The sequence below is a fragment of the Sceloporus occidentalis genome, unplaced genomic scaffold (assembly GCF_023333645.1).
Source record: "Sceloporus occidentalis isolate IW3139 unplaced genomic scaffold, rSceOcc1.0.p SCAF_362, whole genome shotgun sequence".
NCBI classification, from domain to species: domain Eukaryota; kingdom Metazoa; phylum Chordata; class Lepidosauria; order Squamata; family Phrynosomatidae; genus Sceloporus; species Sceloporus occidentalis.
The window spans coordinates 378329-395965 of NW_028317342.1; the positions used below are offsets into that span (position 1 = coordinate 378329).

Here is a 17637-nt window from a genome sequence, read left to right on the forward strand (position 1 = left end):
TGTAATACAGTGTATTATATATCAGTACTTCCTGCAAGCTGATCATATGACTATATGCGCACTTTATGGTCACGCATCTTAAATGTTTTTTTAGTAAAAAATTCCTGGAATACTCGTGGGCTTTTTGTTTGTCGGCGTAAAAATAAACGCTCTATAGTTTTTTTTTTCTCTTGTGCCGTATGTGGGAGCTGCTATATGGTGCTCAATGTGGGTCTGCGCCAATAGAGGAGGAGAGATAAAGAGATGAAGGAGAAAAGCAAGGACTCAGGAGACTAGACGATTACGAGAACACCAAAATGCTTCTTCCCAATGCTTAGTAGAGCGTGCAAGGCAACAATGGTAATATGTTAGTGTGAGCGAGCGCTTGAATCAAGGAAAGAACAGGGTAAAACGGATAAAAACAACCTTAAAGATTTATCTATGTATCAAAATACAGTATATTCAAACATAATCATAAAATAATAATAGAAATGGCGTATAAATAGTATTATTGCTAGTTGATAAGGCGATTGTTGTTCTGATATGAAAAGAAGGATGATAAAGATGATGAGAACAAAGGGTCCAGCCCAAAGAGGGCTGTGTAAATAATATTGGGTGACATTAATCTCTAGCGCTAAAGGCTGTGGTTGCCGCCGTTCCAACACAGAGTGCGGAAGCTTCAACGTCCTATAGGGTTCTAATGCGATCCACCAAAGGATCATGGGAGATGGAGGTGCATTTGCATGAAATGCTCTGAGTGTACTTTTTTACATGTAGGAATTGTCTATGTGTGCGTGTAATATATATATGTGTGCGTATGTGAACATACAACATGTGTGAATGTGTCTGCGTGTGATGTGTTAGATGAACAGCACATTCCCAGCCGTGTTTATCTCTGGCAGACGCTGGATATTCGTTGCCTCCATGATATCCATCCATGTTACCCAATGCTGCACCTTATCGTCCATCTGTACAGGGGTCTGCGGGAGCTGTGGGGTTAAATATATACTCTAGGGGGTCAAAACAAGGTGATAAATGTTGACAGAGGTCTAAAGGGACTGTAATACCATCCCCTTCATAGCTTTCCGCCTGATTATATTCATATGTGAAGACTACCTGCGGCTGTTTGCCAATCAGCGGGATTCCTTTGGACCTTGGAAAGAAAAAAATCATATGCAGTCAATTTCTTCATCTTATCTGCCTTCTGCTCACCCACCGTTACAAACACTCCAAGAACCAATCAACAACTTAACAACAAGGAGCCTATAACGTAACGGGGAGAATCCTGTTGAAAGGAAGTTAGTAGATGAGTATGTTTCGATGTGTCTATGGATGATCCTCCATGTGGTGGATTGGACGTCTTGGGTCAACTATGTCTTTCAATATAATTTCAGCATCGTGGCACTGTAGGATCTTTTTTTTTAATGGACGTTTAAAGACATTTAGCAGTTAAATGTCTGGTTTGGACCAAAGACCAATGTTTGGTGAGCCGTAAAACCTAAATATCTCTTTCGTTCTCAGAAAAGCTTCGAAAACAATTACCTGTGACTGAGAGACTGTTTACCGAAGCTAATAATTTTTTTTTAGTATGTTACCTTTGCGTGTCTCGTGGTTGCTAAAGAAACCGCAGATAACAGGAGGCAAGGTGTCCATTAAATCTCCCTAAGACCGGTGGTTATTAACCTTGAACGCTGCTAGTGAGGCCGGTCCCTGGTATTTACAAGGGAAAATGTTTTGATAATTTTAACCACTTTCTGTCCTTATTATAATGATCTATACATGTGATCAGTTCCATAACACTGACGTGTCCTAAAGAGTTACCGATGAAAATGGAACGAGCGCTGTTCATCACAGTGGATGGATAATGATCGGATACTCTCTGTATGTTATTAATAACCCTTCAGGGCAGATTCCTTGTGTCAGCCGTATACATCTCTGTGGGCGACGCGTGAGAGATGACAGCAGAGTCATCTTCCCCAAAGACTATAAACACATTGCATAACCGTATTGTTTATGCCTTGGACAGGGATCGCAGAATCATGGGATGCATGTACGGTACATAGAAAACATGTAGTTATCATTTTTTAAATTGTCTGTTTCAGCCATAAGACCTAAAACGCTGTATAATTCTTCAAAGACCTTCCTAGAGTTTCTCTAAAGAAGCCCCTCAGACAAGTGATCCATATGACCCATCATACTCTTATTGCCCCATACACGTGTAGCCATTAAGGACGCTCCATGGTGCCTAACATGCCCCCGGCAATCTCTTTGACTTAACAGATGGAGGGGTTGATATGCCTTGTAGCCCCTTCTACTGCCCCGTACCAACCCCTCAGCTGGAAGATTTCACTCTTTATGCAATCGTTAACAAATTAGTGACTAATCACAAATTGAATCGGCAGTGACATCATAAATTACAGCGTGAAATGTCAGACGCATGTTGGAAAGTTAATCACATAGAAGTTAGTTGCTAATAACGTGTTGGGAACGGTTATATCCCGTCACATGTAATGGGTGAATACTTGGCTTTAACATGCGATGCACTGAGGAATGGGCAAGTTTATCAGACTTGGGCCTCTTGATTACTGATTATCAGGACCGGCTCACGCAGTGCTGTGTATGTAGCCAATGTAAAGCAACACGGTGACTGCAGATTATCAGGACCGGCTCAGACGGCGCAGGGTTTGTACCTAATGTACAGGGACCCCCTGACTGCAGATTATCAGGACCGGCTCAGACGGCGCAGGGTTTGTACCTAATGTACAGGGACCCCCTGACTGCAGATTATCAGGACCGGCTCAGACAGTGCTGGGTTTGTATTTAATGTACAGGGACCCCCTGACTGCAGATTATTAGGACCGGCTCAGACAGCGCTGGGTTTGTATCTAATGTAAAGCAGCTGGCCATATCTGGCTTTCTGTTGAGCACGGGCTGTGCCAGTTGAATTGTGCTTCTTGTGTTTGTTAAATGAGTGTTGCTATTATTGAAAGACAATAAATCTGGCACGGTGAAGGCAATAACTGCAATAAATGACTTCACCACAAGGAATTATTTAATCAGCCGCAGATACGCACGGTGTACCCCACCCTCCATGACGAGACATCACACACAATTAAACACCGCATGGGTGGAGGGCTATGGAGAGGGGGTTTGGATGGACATGTGAGACTGGGTAAAGGGGGAACAGTGTGAATGAAACCCAGTGATATCGCTATATATACACACACACACACACACACGAGATTGACAGAAATGAGCGCTTGTCCCCAAACGGGGGCACACAAGTTGTAAAACATGACTCAAAGGCCCAAGACATGTAAAGTATGTGGAGTCTCGGCAGATGCTTTATTTAAAGCCTTAAAGACGGCATAAAGTTTTTGTAATTTTTGTCTTGCATAATAAGCCATGTTTTTTATGTTTGGCTCCCTTTTTGCTGTTTTTCCCATGTTTTTTATGTTTACTCTGCTGCTTTCTGCGTGGCGGAGAGCCGGCGGGCATGCTGATTACGACCCGCTTGGCTAATTTGTGATAGAAAAAAAACATGTGCAGAAAAGTCAGCACAAAAAATGTTTCATCAGCTGAATTTCAGGTGTGCTGGGAAAGGCAAGATCCACATAAGAACTGGTTAAACCCCCTATTACATCGTAAGAAGTGGTTACGAGGGCCACCGGTCAGCAGGAGCATCATTTGGGAATTCCCTTTCTACCGGTGTCAGCAGTGATCCAGCGAAAGCATCGAACCCTGAGAAAATATAATTACAATTTAAAAAAAAAGACATCAGACATTGAGCTTTATGAAATTAAAAAAAAACAAAAAACAGGCGTGTTCCTGTGAGAGTAGTAGAAAAAAATAGAATAATAATAAAAAATAATTATAACAAATTATAAAATTAATTTTGAGCCCGGCTCAGGTTAAGTGTGGGGTGTTTCACTGTGAATGTCCCTAAACAGAATATGTGTATTAATATTATTTCAAACGAAAACCCTAATTGTCCTGAAAAAACACCAAAAGGGGAGCGGGGACGTTAACATAGTGACGGCAATTTAGGTTGAAAACAAAAGACACAAGTCCATCGAGTTCAACCCCGCTGCTGCTGACCCAGAATAGGGTGAAAAACCCACTTTGAAGCGATTTCCAGTTGTGCCTTAAAATGAGGAAAATTCCTTCCTGACCCCAAAAAAGCCTCTGATTTCTCACGGGATCCACAGTGTTGGATAAACAATAAAAGAAAAGCTCCGATCTTCAGGGTATTGGGGGCATTTGCTGTTTTTCCGGTTGTGTGCCCTGGAGCGTTTTTCTCTTTAAAACCGTCGAACTGCAACTCCCATTATGTTTAGCCATCCTGCTCTTTGTTTTCTTAACTCTTGAGGTGCCGTATTGCTACCCTCACAATGGTCCATATCCAGTTGTTATCCAAGATTAAAAGGGTTAAACCGCGTGACATCTGAATTCGTGAATTCTTTAGGCTGCCGAAGGAACCAAAGCCCAGAATCCCTCATTGTTTTTCTAAATATAAAGGGGGACTGTGTTTGTTATCGGTTGTGACGCTTGGTGTTTACGTTTTTATTACTGAAATCTGTTATTTTTGTTACACGTATGTATCATATATTCTTCCGGTTTCTATTGTTTACTCAATGCATTACTTGTTTTGTTCTGTTGACCCTTGTACAGCGCTGCGGAATATGATGGTGCTATATAAATGAATGACGCTTATACATCGGACATACACACGAGCCATGAAATTGCAGGCTGATATAAACACACAAGCGGTTACAATGTTTCTCTATAGTATTGCACTCGCTGCGCCAATCCACACTTCCTACCAATGACGAAACTGCAGAAGACGGAGCCCACCCCCCCCCTCTTTTTGGGGGCCAGTCTCCGCCCCCTCACCAATTGGGTGGCTGTGATGTCACAGGCCAGGCGGGGTTGGGGACCTGTGACGTAGCCGTCAGCTGTTGAAGCTGCTCTAATGATTGAGCAGTGAGATGAGCCGGCAGAGCCTGCACTGTATACGGCACTGTACACCTACCTCAAGCTGGGCTTCTGTATATTGACTTGGACTTTCTCTCTGTATACAGTGACTACTGCAAAAGAAGGTAAGGTTTACTATATATATATATATATATATATATATATATATATATATATACACACACCTGGATCTTAAACGTGACCGACTGACAGAATCTCTCCTGTCTTTCTCTCCGTACTGTATATACTAATACATATGTAATATAATATGTTATATAATGTATCTATTCCATACAGTGTATCGTAATGTTACAGAGAATGATGGGTTATATAGATATGCATAGATACACCATATTTTATCACAACGATATGTTTAATGTGTTTATTCGCCGATAGACGTGATAATTATATATTTGTAGGGTTAATTTGTAGGGTTACGTGTGACATCATCTTGCCGGTATTAACCCTTTAGAGGGCTCTGTGTTGGTGTTCCTGTGCTATGAATACCAATAGCTGCTGTTATGTGTGCTAATCTCATTACACCTACACTGCATCGGTGAAAGGGTCAGTCAGGAGCACATACAGCAGGTTCTGAAGGGTAAAGGGCCTGTTCCTACTGTACCATTAACCCTCTGAGCGCCGCCCAGGATAGATCTGAACACCATCGTGTTCAGAGGGCGAGATGACCCCTGGCACAGAAACGGTTAGACCGAGAGGCTGTAGCATGGTCTGTTTCTACGTCAAGTCTTTGTACTGGAGGTTCGACAAACAAAGGGCCAGTGAAAACAGGGGACCCTATTTAGGGACATTGTTGGCACAAAGCAAGCTGAAAATTAACCATTTCAGTGTCGGCCTTTTCCGCGAGCTTGCTGTGCAGAACCAGCTGTCGCTAGATGAAAAGGCCTTTTTTAAAGTGTAGGCTACAAGGTGCATCCGGCTCGTCTGACACTTGGTGGTCAGCAAATGACCTATTAGGTAACAATAGAGGCTAGTGATGGGGGGGGGGGACAGAGGGTAGGATCTCGGGGCAGCTTTATGTCTGATGTGTGTACATACATCAGCAAAAATGTGTTCTGGGTGACCGTCCCTTAAATTCAGGGGGGGGGATTTGGCTCATGTCACCCCTTATCTGTCCCCTAACTCCTTTATTCATCCTGCTGTATCTCCATCTCTTTGTCACGGCCTCTGATTCTCTCACTCCCTTCTTCTTGCTGTTCTCCTCTCCCTCTCTCCTTCCTTTGCTGTATACTATTTTTCTCCTGTCTCGATAGTTCATCCTTCTTCTCTTTGCCCCCCTCCCCCTCGCTCCTTTTCCATTTAGCCTCTCCCTCCTCTCACCATTTAGCCTCTCCTTGTCCCTGAGTGGGCTCTGCCTCTAATCTGTGTGTATCCGTGGCCTACTGACGTTAACACCCCACTCTTACGTAAAGGGGGATCCTTTCGTTAACGTGTTCTGTATGTTAATGGATCAGGAATGTGGGCTCCTTCAGCAGAGGAAGAGTTAACTTTTTTCGGATTGTGGATATTGCTGGAGCTGAAGGTTCTGGTTATTCGACCCGCTTGTCATCATTACCGGTTCCGCACATCCCCTCCTTCCTCTTCCAGGCTTGTCCCCACGTCTATCAATATGCAAATACTTAATCCAGGTCTGGTACATACCCCGGAGACTGTAAGGTGGGGGTGGGGAGTCATCTGGTGGAAAAAATTTGCCTGAGATTTCAGACCTTCTATGGAAATTCACGTTACTGCCAGGTGCCTTCCCTGCGCTTCACCCTCAGTGCCCAACACTAACCTTTCAAGTGATCCGGCTGGAACGGAGTGCCTTCCACTGCTAGCAGGTTAAAACTCTGTCCGAAACCCTATATTATCCATAGGTGACTTACAGTATGCACGGTGACACTGGGCCCCTATATAATCAGTATGTAACAGTATGCACGGTGATGCTGGGGCCCTATATTATCCGTATGTAACAGTGTACAGTATGCAGGGTGATGCTGGTGCCCTATATTATCAGTATATAACAGTATGCAGGGTGGCTCTCTGCCCCTATATTATCCGTATTTAACAGTGTACAGTATGCAAGGTGGCTCTCTGCCCTTTATATTATCCGTATGTAACAGTATACAGTATGCGGTGACAAAATAAAACAATAGATATAAAGATGGTTTCTCTGCATCTAAGCGAAGGGCCTCTAGAAAGTTAGAGCGGGTGCTGTTTTTAGAGCCAACTTTATTTATTAAGCCTATATAGTGAAAAATCCTTACCACCTATTTCTCCATCTACCCCTATAATCTCTCCCGTAGGTCCATATACAGCCAGCTATAACAACTATGCTACATATAACCCCCCCATTAATGCCTCATATTGTTCCACATAACAGAACCTTACAACTTATGGCACCATAAATCCTTCCTATTACTCCATATAACTCCTACCTATAACTTACTCTATTACTCCATATAACCCCTATCTATAACTTACTCTATTACTCCATATAACCCCTACCGATAACGTAACCTATTACTCCATATAACCCCTACCAATAACTTACTCTTACTCCATATAACCCCCACATATAACTTACTCTAATACTCCATACCTATAACTTACTCTATTACTCCATATAACCCCTACCTATAACGTAACCTATTACTCCATATAACCCCCACATATAACTTACTCTTACTCCATATAACCCCCACATATAACTTACTCTAATACTCCATACCTATAACTTACTCTATTACTCCATATAACCCCTACCTATAACGTAACCTATTACTCCATATAACCCCCACATATAACTTACTCTTACTCCATATAACCCCCACATATAACTTACTCTAATACTCCATACCTATAACTTACTCTATTACTCCATATAACCCCTACCTATAACGTAACCTATTACTCCATATAACCCCCACATATAACTTACTCTTACTCCATATAACCCCCACATATAACTTACTCTAATACTCCATACCTATAACTTACTCTATTACTCCATATAACCCCTACCGATAACGTAACCTATTACTCCATTTATCCCCATACCTAGAACGCCTTCTTTTGCTCCATAAGACACCCCCTATAGCACTTGTTGCCCCATGGATCCCATCCTTATGCCTTTAATATACAGTGTTACAGGGAAAGGGTTATGGGAAGCAGTGAGGGCAGCTACGGGGGTGTAGATACGAGTGAAGGAGAATTTATGAAAATCTATATGATGGGAATATAAGCATGTGTTATATGCATACACATGTTATTCGTCTGCATCATCTGTTTTCGTACTGTGCTATAGAGTATCATTGCCTTAGTAATTTGCTCAGTATATACACGGATCCTACCCGCTGAGGCTTGCAAATAGAAGGATCCGATGACAAGCGTCCAATTTGCATATGACATTGAACGTCACGCTCTCCCGTCTGTCCTCCGCTGAACTGTCGGGATGTGCTCAGAATAACCCCAGTGTTTATCGTCTGCTCCCTGCCATCCCAAATAAAGCTGTTTACCTTCTAACCCCTTCCGCTGGGGCAGTACCACGGGAAAGGCGTCACCCCTATCCATCCCGAAAAACGTCTGCCACAGGGGCGCGGATCACGGCGCAATGTGTATTCCCAGGATCTGTCTGCTGTGGATAATCCTGTGTTATATTTGGTGCATAACAAATAGAGACCCCAATACATATACAAAATAAGGTTAAATAGGGAAAAATTATTACTTTCCCAGAGTACAGCAGCACCCAGAATTCCATACAATATACAATGGGGCGGATATACTTGGTGTATATGGCAGGTCTCGTTAGGTATGGTATAATGGTGGTTAAGGGGTGAACTCCAGCTTTTCATATTTCCGTTGCTAGAACCGGAATTCTCAGCCCTCGGAGGCTCTTGAGCCGTTGTCGTGTGGGTCAGATCCGTCTTCGCGTTTGACGATTCTTTGACGTGAATGAGGATCGTTCCGTTTTGTTGTGTGGCTGTTGTCGTGTTGCTGTGATTGTCAATATCTAGTCAAAGCTCTTTGTGGCGTTTCAGTTGTGTTTATACACGCGGGATAACTGTTACAGACAAACATCGACTAGAACACCAGAAGGCCGTCCATCTCAGAAAAGAGCTGCTTCCCCCGTTAAAAGGCTCCATGTCCCACCAAATGCATGTTCATCTTGGGGTTTATTTACTAAACGGTGAGTTGAGAGGAGAGTTGTGTTTTCAGCTCGTTGGCTTCCCTATACATTCTGAAGGTTCAAACCCAAGTGAGCTTCTACTGCAGGGAGAGCTTGGCTGACCCCGTTTAACGTATAGCTATACATTACACAGGGCCAGCCCAACCCTTCTTTCTTTAGAAACCTGGTAGACGTGGCCCATCGTAACGACTAGCGAAGGGATGAGTTAGAGCCAGTGCTTACACCTTGTGTAAGGAGCACCCACAATTATTTTCCAGTGTGGAGGACGGATGGCTTCTGTACCAATATTAAAAAACAAAAAGATGCTCTGCCGCTGACCCGACATGCTCTGCCGCTGACCCGACATGCTCTGCCGCTGACCCGACATGCTCTGCCGCTGACCCGACATGCTCTGCCGCTGACCCGACATGCTCTGCCGCTGACCTAATTTCTAGAACCTTAAGGGGTTTTTCTAAGAAAGCTTTCTAGTAAATTATGCATCGAGATGCATCAGGTCTACTTTCAGGAGAAGCTCATCATGGTTGGCCTACCATAATACGTAGCGAGGCTCATGATGATTGTAATGAGCAATTCTAATGTGGAGCAATCGCTATGGAAACCAGTAGAATGTTCATAATGATTGCTCCAGAGTTGGCATCTAAGCACTTTTTCCATATAATAAGCACTTAGATAAATCTAGCACGGTTCTAATCAGCCCAACGTCAGGTATGTTCTACCGAGCAGATAGCGTACAGTACTAGACTTTCGGTGTCTCGGTTGGGTGCCAGACCTCAGTACATAACGTTCTGCTCCTAATCTCCTTATAAACGCCAGGATTCCCTGTCTTCCTTTCTAAATGTGGCCTGGGAACAAGATGCCCGGTGTGGGATGGTGCAGGGCATCCATAATCCTCCCTGGGGTGGGGAAGACGGAGAATTCTGACACTTTAAAAATAGCTTCCTATAAACGTTTCACCCCAGCAGCGAAAACCTTATTCCGCGGGACGTCCGGTAGAGGTTAAATCGTGCGTTTCTATGATATAAAAAGAAGAGCCTATGTGTGCTAATCTCTAAACCCTGGGCCTGCAAAACTCGCAATCTAACAAATGGACGGCAAGCCTACAAGGTGACCTTCTCAAGGTCAGAGGACGTCAAGTTAGAGATCCTCAGGCTGACTTCTGTCTCTGCATGCAGGTATGTAAGGCTGCTCTATACGTGTGGACGCTGTTGGAGTCGTATAGCCGAGCCGTGTATCGCTTCTGTGTGACGCTGTATGTAACGTGATATCCGCCTGCACCGGGAAGCTGTGCCTATGGAAGAAAACATGATCTAGGTTTCTGCGTAGTTCAGTACGTTGTTGTGCAAGGATGTCGCTATTTATTCCTATAACGTTTCGCCATGGATGGCTGTGGATGATGGGAATTATAACGAATGCTGTTTCTTGGCCCACGGTGTAGTGTATTGATTTACATACAGCTTCTGGCTTGAATATGGTTGTTGTTGCCCTGGGCCCACACTGTGCGCCCCCCCGGGGTGTATCCCACAGATATTTGCCCCCTAAAGATCTTCACATACCAGTTGAGTGAGCGCTGGCACGCGCATGCATATTTGTCATTGTGTGTATGGAACGTGAGCTCCTGCCATTGTCTGAGTGAAAATGCAAAAGGTTCAAGATGCACGGCAATCATTAACCCTTACTGTGCCACAGTAGGGAAAAAGGTCGGCCCCGAAGGGCCTTAATTATTTAAAAAAAACCAAACCATGGCGTTCTGGAAGTAAAAAGCAAAGGTCGGCTTATTTACCTGTAATTTATTTATGCCGGTAGATTCCATACAGAATTAATATTGATTTAACCCACATAATGCAGTTCGGTACAGGAGGCCCTGCTCTACTAAATACTGAGAATATTAAAAAGAAATGAAAAGGCCGGTTTGTGGGATTTCTCGGATTGCACCGGGGTAGGCTGGAGCTTGGCAGGGATTTGAATGTCACAAAGCTAAATCTCTCTGCACCATCCATGACATTACTAATGATCATCCAGACTAGTCCAGACTTGTTCCTATGGACTATATAAAAAGCAACGCAAGGTCTGGACCTGATACACAATCTGAGATCTCGATTCCCTTCCATCGCCTAATTTTGGGTGTGGGGCTGACCCCATGATTTCTCGCACCCATCGCTCCCTTCCTATGTGCAGTGAGACCCCGGTGATGTTCCTCCAGACCCGCGGCGCTCTAGCAACTGCTTAGGGGCCTATAGTATAGAGCCAGCCTTGGGCCCCCCGTGTAATAAAAGTAGTTTAAGGACTTAGTGTTTACTTTATCCAAAGTACCCCATAACATGCAGGCCTGGACATCACAGCCGTTGTTGGGTAGGCTGGAGAATAGCAGGACATCTGCTGCTTTATGAAATCCACATGCAAACACTCAACGGAACGCAGTGACCCCAGACCGAGTCCGAGAGAGTAAGAAGTCTAGCGAGCCAACTATAACGTTACTAAACCTAAAAAGTGACCAGGAGGGCTATAGAAGAGTAACCCGTTATATTATCTATAGGTACCGTGTATATATGTATGTGTATATATGGTGTGTGTGTATATATATATGTATGTATGGGTAGGCAGGGTGGAGATATAGCTTTTTTCCGTCGGCTGCTGGTGTGTCCTGTTAATCCTGGCCGGTTCTGGGTCATTACTCATGCGCTAATCTCAAAGAAGGCTCCGTATTACATGTGATGGGGGAGGGTTGTCCTGCTGTGTAAGAGTTAATCCGAAAAGGGAGGCAGCAGTGACTTGTTTTAACCCTTTCTGTACTCCCTGCACTGGGTAAAAGGTCACATCTAACAGGGAACATGTCTTTGGGTGTGGAAATATCTCCGCTCTGTTGCATAATGTCGATGTTGTCCAGCCAGGGCGCCTTAATGTCACCTCTCCGTTGGCATTGAGATCGATGCTTTATTATGCATTTCGTAGAAACTCGATTGTGAGAGCAGATAAGAACTAGTTGGCTGTCGGTTCCCAGGAATTCTCGTACGAAAGCTTTCTTCGGAACATCCCCTGAAGCGTTTCGGGACGTTCTGTTTTATTCTATGAATGTGCTGAAAGTTCTTCTTCATTAAAGCACCTTTTAATTCGGTTCCAACTTCCATAATTGGACCAGGTTTACTCCCAAGGACACCGGGCGGTGGAAATTGAGGATTTGACTCCTGTCTTTCCACATTGAGGACTGAATCACGGTCCTCCTCTACTATACAGGCCAGGTTGTCCAACTGTTGGTTCAAGTAGATAAAAAACTTCTCCCCTATCGTGTGTTTCCTCCAAAGATAAACATTTTTCTTCCTGAGATAATATTGTGCGAGATCAAGTAGCCGTACTGCAGGAGAGCAGGCTGCCGGGACGTAAACAAGACCTACAGATGGGATTCTGTGACACACACACCACTCGTTCCATGACGCTATATTCCATAGAGAGGGAATTCATAGGAGGACATTTTCTTTATTGACGAGCCATTATGTCTTCTCCTTTTATCGCAGGGCTATTCTATCCAAGCCATACAGAAGCCTGATGTTTACAAATCCATCCGCTGGACTCTGCTGACCCCTCCAGACTTACAGAGCCCCCTTGTTTACAACCCTCCCATTATCCCCGCCAGAGGTTCTAGCAACCCCAGCAGCTCCTAACCATGTTCCAGCGTTTCACCCGACTCTTCTTCAGCGAGGGACCAGCCGACGAACCCAAAGAACCCAATGCTTTTGTGGCGGAGGAAGAAGATGATGGCTGGCTCATTATTGATATCCCAGGTTAGCTAATAACCTCTACCTTCCTATGGGAATAAACTTAATGACATGTTCGCTTTGCCGTGGGTATTTTTGATGTGGGCATTTGCTTTCTTCTGCTACATTTTCTGTGAGCGGCCATCTTGTTCTCCACCAGCCAGGTGCGTGGGAGCGTTTGTGATCACAGCTTATGTATAGCATTCCTTAACGAAAGGGTCTTGGCGCCAAAGCTGGTTAATGTGTAACTTGGGATAACACAAGCTACTGGCAGCCTGGCGCTCCTGGAACAAAATGGCTGCCCTAGGGACAAAATGGCTGCTATGAGCAGTGGTCTACAAGCACTTTCGTGTATATGTAGAAGAAAGCAGCAGATGTTCACATCCAGATAATTGGTGGCTCGGGACACTATTCATTTAATATCACGTTACATGCCTGGGTATTATATTAATTTAAAATATACCTTCAGAACATCCTGATTCCCAACCGAAGGGCTCTGCCATATATCATCCCAGAGGGTCTCCTCTTACAGACACTTTATATTGTTCTGTGGAAGACCAACACGCACGATTGTATATATCCCTGTTCCTAGTGCAGACGTGCCTGTCTGACAGACCAGGGAAGGGATTTAAGGTTTCTGCAGAATTAATATACTGTGCCTCAACCGAGAGAGAGTCTAAAGACTCTACGGACAGACGTGCAAATCTCAGATCTCATGGGCTGCTGCCAGGGCAGGATTGAAAGATATCTCTGCTTAAGCATCCTCAGATTAATTCAGATGACTATCCCGTTGGCTGACACACCTTAAATGACCTTGAGTGAGGTCTAGGTCCTATTTTAAAATGTTGGGTCTACTAGCGTGTGTAGCTTTTTTCCTTGGTTGTTCACTAATGGGTTACTAAGGAGTTAATAACCCCAATATGGTGAAGTTATTTCCTAAACTAATAATGCCTTCCTTATCATTTTTCCCATCCTACCCCTCTCCTTGGAAATGTATGCGTGTGATCCCCATCTTTCTCTTTACCTATGGCATGGATTACCCTTACCCTTACTTTGACACCCACACCACCCCACATCAGATACCTACACCTCAGGAGAGGATGATGGGACAATTGGCCAAGGAGACAGTAGGACTCCCAGCCCTTTGCCCCACTCTCTAGCTGAGAGGATTGGCTGGTCCATCCCACCCCACCCATCCCACTCGATGGACGAGAGCTGGTTTGTTACCCCTCCCCCCTGTTTCACCGCAGAGGGTTCGGGCCATGCCGTGGTGGGAAGTAGTCCGCTGGAAGACCTCCTAATAGAACACCCAAGCATGTCGGTTTACATCACAAGCGGAAGCATCGTGGTGGAGCCAGACACTTCCGAGATAACCAGAGACAGGTAAGAACGAGACTAAGCTGTAAGTAGTATAACAGGGTGTCAGATAGACGTGTAGTAGGGTGTCACAACGCCTCGGTTTACAAAAAGGTGCCAGAGATGGCAGTAGACTTTAAAAGAACGTTATTAACGGGGAAGAGAATGCTGCATTATGTAGAAGCGAGAGAATTAGACCATTCTGATGGTCAGCTTATTATAATAACATCAATAATAAATTAAGATTTGCTACTATGGAAATGATGCATCTTTGCTAACGCAGGAGGCTATGTTAGAGAGTTTATCAGTTGCTCAGTGGCTTCTGTTGGTGAAAGTGGCCACTAGGAATCTTTGATGAAACGAGGAATTGGTTACTATTCAGATAATATGCGGGCAAAGATTTAAAAAGCTGCTCACCTATCATGTCACCTTTTCAGGTCCCCGTCCAAAACCAGAGTGGAGCGACGCACACCTCACCATGCCACGTCCGTCTCTGCCAAAGCTGCCATCTTGGGGAAAGTTGGCCAGGCCGCCCGTCTGCAGCGCGCCAAGGCAGCGGTGGACAGACGCAAACTCAGCCGCAAGAGTCTGCAGAGGCAAAACTTGGCACGGCATTTCAATGAGCGCACTGCCATCAAGCATCGCACCTTCCTGTGCCAGCCACGGCAGCGCCAGTGCAACCACTGAACTTGTTCCTGCTGCTTACAGGAACATGGGCATTATCCCTAACCCCAATTCTCCTGTCATGCCTCATGGGTTGGCATTACCGTATCTTGCCTCTACCGCCCTCATATCCCATATTCATGGTCACCTTTGTTCTCTCTTCCTTTTCCATCCTATTGCTTGGGATTCTGCAAGTAACCAAAACAGAGGTTCTAGCTTGGGTTAGGAGAATCTGTCTACTTACTGGTAGACATCTTTAAATGAGTCTCCATTAACAGTATTGGCTGTAGGATGTAACCTGGACTAGGGCTGTTCCATTTGGTAAGTGAACTACTACTGCCCAGCTGCCTAAGGGGCTGGCAAAGGATTTAGTCCAACAGCATCTCAAACCTATGGAACAGGTTCACACCGTCCTAAATGTTCAGCGTCTGTATATGTTTCTGTACGCAGGTGGATCCATCAAAAGCCTAGAACTGATTGATCCAACTGGGCGCTTGAGGAGATCTTACAAACCAGCCCTGGTGATGAGGCCTGAGGTATTCTCTCTCTCCTCTGAGCTGGCAGGATTGTGAAGTCTTGTCCCAACAGCAACCTCACCAGCCAGACCCCTCATGCAAATTGTTAAAGTGACGCATCGCTTCATTTGCATACGAGGTCTGTGGTCACACGGGTGAAACAGAATCCAGTACAGTAAAGCACAGTAAGCAACCTATGGTGTTAGCAGACGTCTAAGCAAATGTATACATTCACAGAGGACATATTTTGAATCTGTTGACCCCCCCGGCTTTCTGATGGCTTCCAGCCCAGTTTGCAATGGAAAGAAAATCATCTACAAACGTGGCCCGGGGTAATCAGAACAGGGCAGTTTCAAGCTACTCTAGAACGATACATTTGCAGTTCTACGGGTTGTTTAATGTGCTCTACGTACCAGTCTCTTGCTATGTATACATAAGATGTCTTCTCCTCGCCTGTTCTTCCTCTTGATCTTTTCTCCATGTTCCCACACTCCTTCTTTCCCATTAGCCTCTTCCTGTTGGGTATTACTCCAGACAGTACAGTTAAAGTATTAATACGTCCACAGAAATCACCCACCAGCACTGGAGTGTCCGAGCGCGTATGTTTAAGTTATATAGTGCACTGTTTCTGCAAACGCTTGGCAGAAACTCTTTGAAACGATGAGGTCTTCAGTTTAAAACCTCGGTTGTGGATTTTTTGTTAAAAGGTGCTATTGCTTCTAATCAAGCTTGCTGGTTGCCATCATTAAAACGCCCCCCCCCCATAGCCCCCTGAGAGTTACAGATTCCACTGCATAGTGTTTGGGCAAAAATGAAGGGATGCGAGATAGAAATGAAGACCACTGTTTAGAGTGTGCGTGGTGGAGGGGAAATCCTGTGTAGGTGCTAGTGAGGGCTGCAATGATTCGCAAAAGGAGAAAGGGGGCTGTAGGTTGAGGATGGCAAGCGTAAGTCGTAACAAAAGGGTGTAAGGCATGGAATGCAGGAACATGACGATGTAACGAATGGGGGGGGTACTTTCTAAGGATCAGGTTGAAAATGAAAATGAGATTGCAAAGCTGGGTTGCTACAGAGGTGGAGACCTTCTTCACCTCAAACACAAGTCAAAAAAATCCTACTATCATTTTATGGTTATTGCCACCATTTGATTAATTTTATTACTATAATTTGTTTTAAACAAAATAATTTCCCGATTTAAACTTTAACTCCTTGTTAAGCATTTAATTTGGCGCCACGCTGCCCATGTTCTTTCCTGCACTTCCTAAATCAGTTTGGTCAGTTTGAGCCTTTTTTTTTATACTTTCCTGCCATCCCGAACTGGTAAGAGAGCCGCGTTTATCTTAGTTTTGTTGGGAATTCTGGTGAGGAGAGCGGTGAGAAGAAACAATGTGGCAGCCCAGGTCATGTGTAGGATTTTGGGAGTTCTGCGCTGGAGCATTGCAAGCCCTCAGCTAGCACCTCGATCATATGTTTACGGAAGCTCAGATGATTTCTGGGTTTTGGGATACGGGGTAACCCGATTGTCTATCGCTGTACCAACATGTCCTGATAATCTGAAGGGAGCAGGCCACGGTACTTCATGGAAAACCCAGTGTTTGTAGTCAGGGAGTTCTGGAAGACATAGGAACGCTGCCAACAGTCCCATCTTGGTCAAAATAGTCTTGACAGCGGAACTCGGGTTCCTCTGGCCAGCTGTGCCGTCCAAACTTTTGACCGTAGGATCTTCTGGTCACTATGCATGGGCGATTCCAATTTGGTGGTGAAACAAGTATTTTTCATATGTGGGTGTGTGGAGGGTAGCTGTGTTCAGCCCTACAGATGTATTGTTTAGAAGAACCTTGGTAAAGGCACCACTATTAATATATTGTATTGATGAATTATCACTTTAATGTTTATGTGAAACACAGTGAAGCGAATAATATTCTTGGTAGCTGATGAACACCACGCATTAGTCCTGATTTGGGGTTTTTGTACTGAAGAAAGGTTTTTACCACCGTCTTTAACTTCACCTCGGCTTCTAGAACCCTTAAAATGCTCAGTATATTCAGCATGACCCCGATGCCCCCCCCCCACTATTTCCAGTTATGACTCTTCAGATGTGTATATGAACACTAAAAAAAAAAGGTGCTTACAACTGTAACGACGTGTAAATAATTACGATCATTTTAAAAGCATGTGTGAGTATTCGGTGTATTAGCATTTTTTTTTTTGCACA

The 17637-nt window shown here is 44.5% G+C and overlaps 1 pseudogene; it reads left to right on the forward strand.

Moving 5' to 3' along the window:
- The first annotated feature begins 14092 nt into the window (after positions 1–14092).
- Positions 14093–14931, forward strand: LOC149273635 (tumor protein p53-inducible nuclear protein 2 pseudogene; annotated as a pseudogene).
- The last annotated feature ends 2706 nt before the right edge of the window (positions 14932–17637 follow it).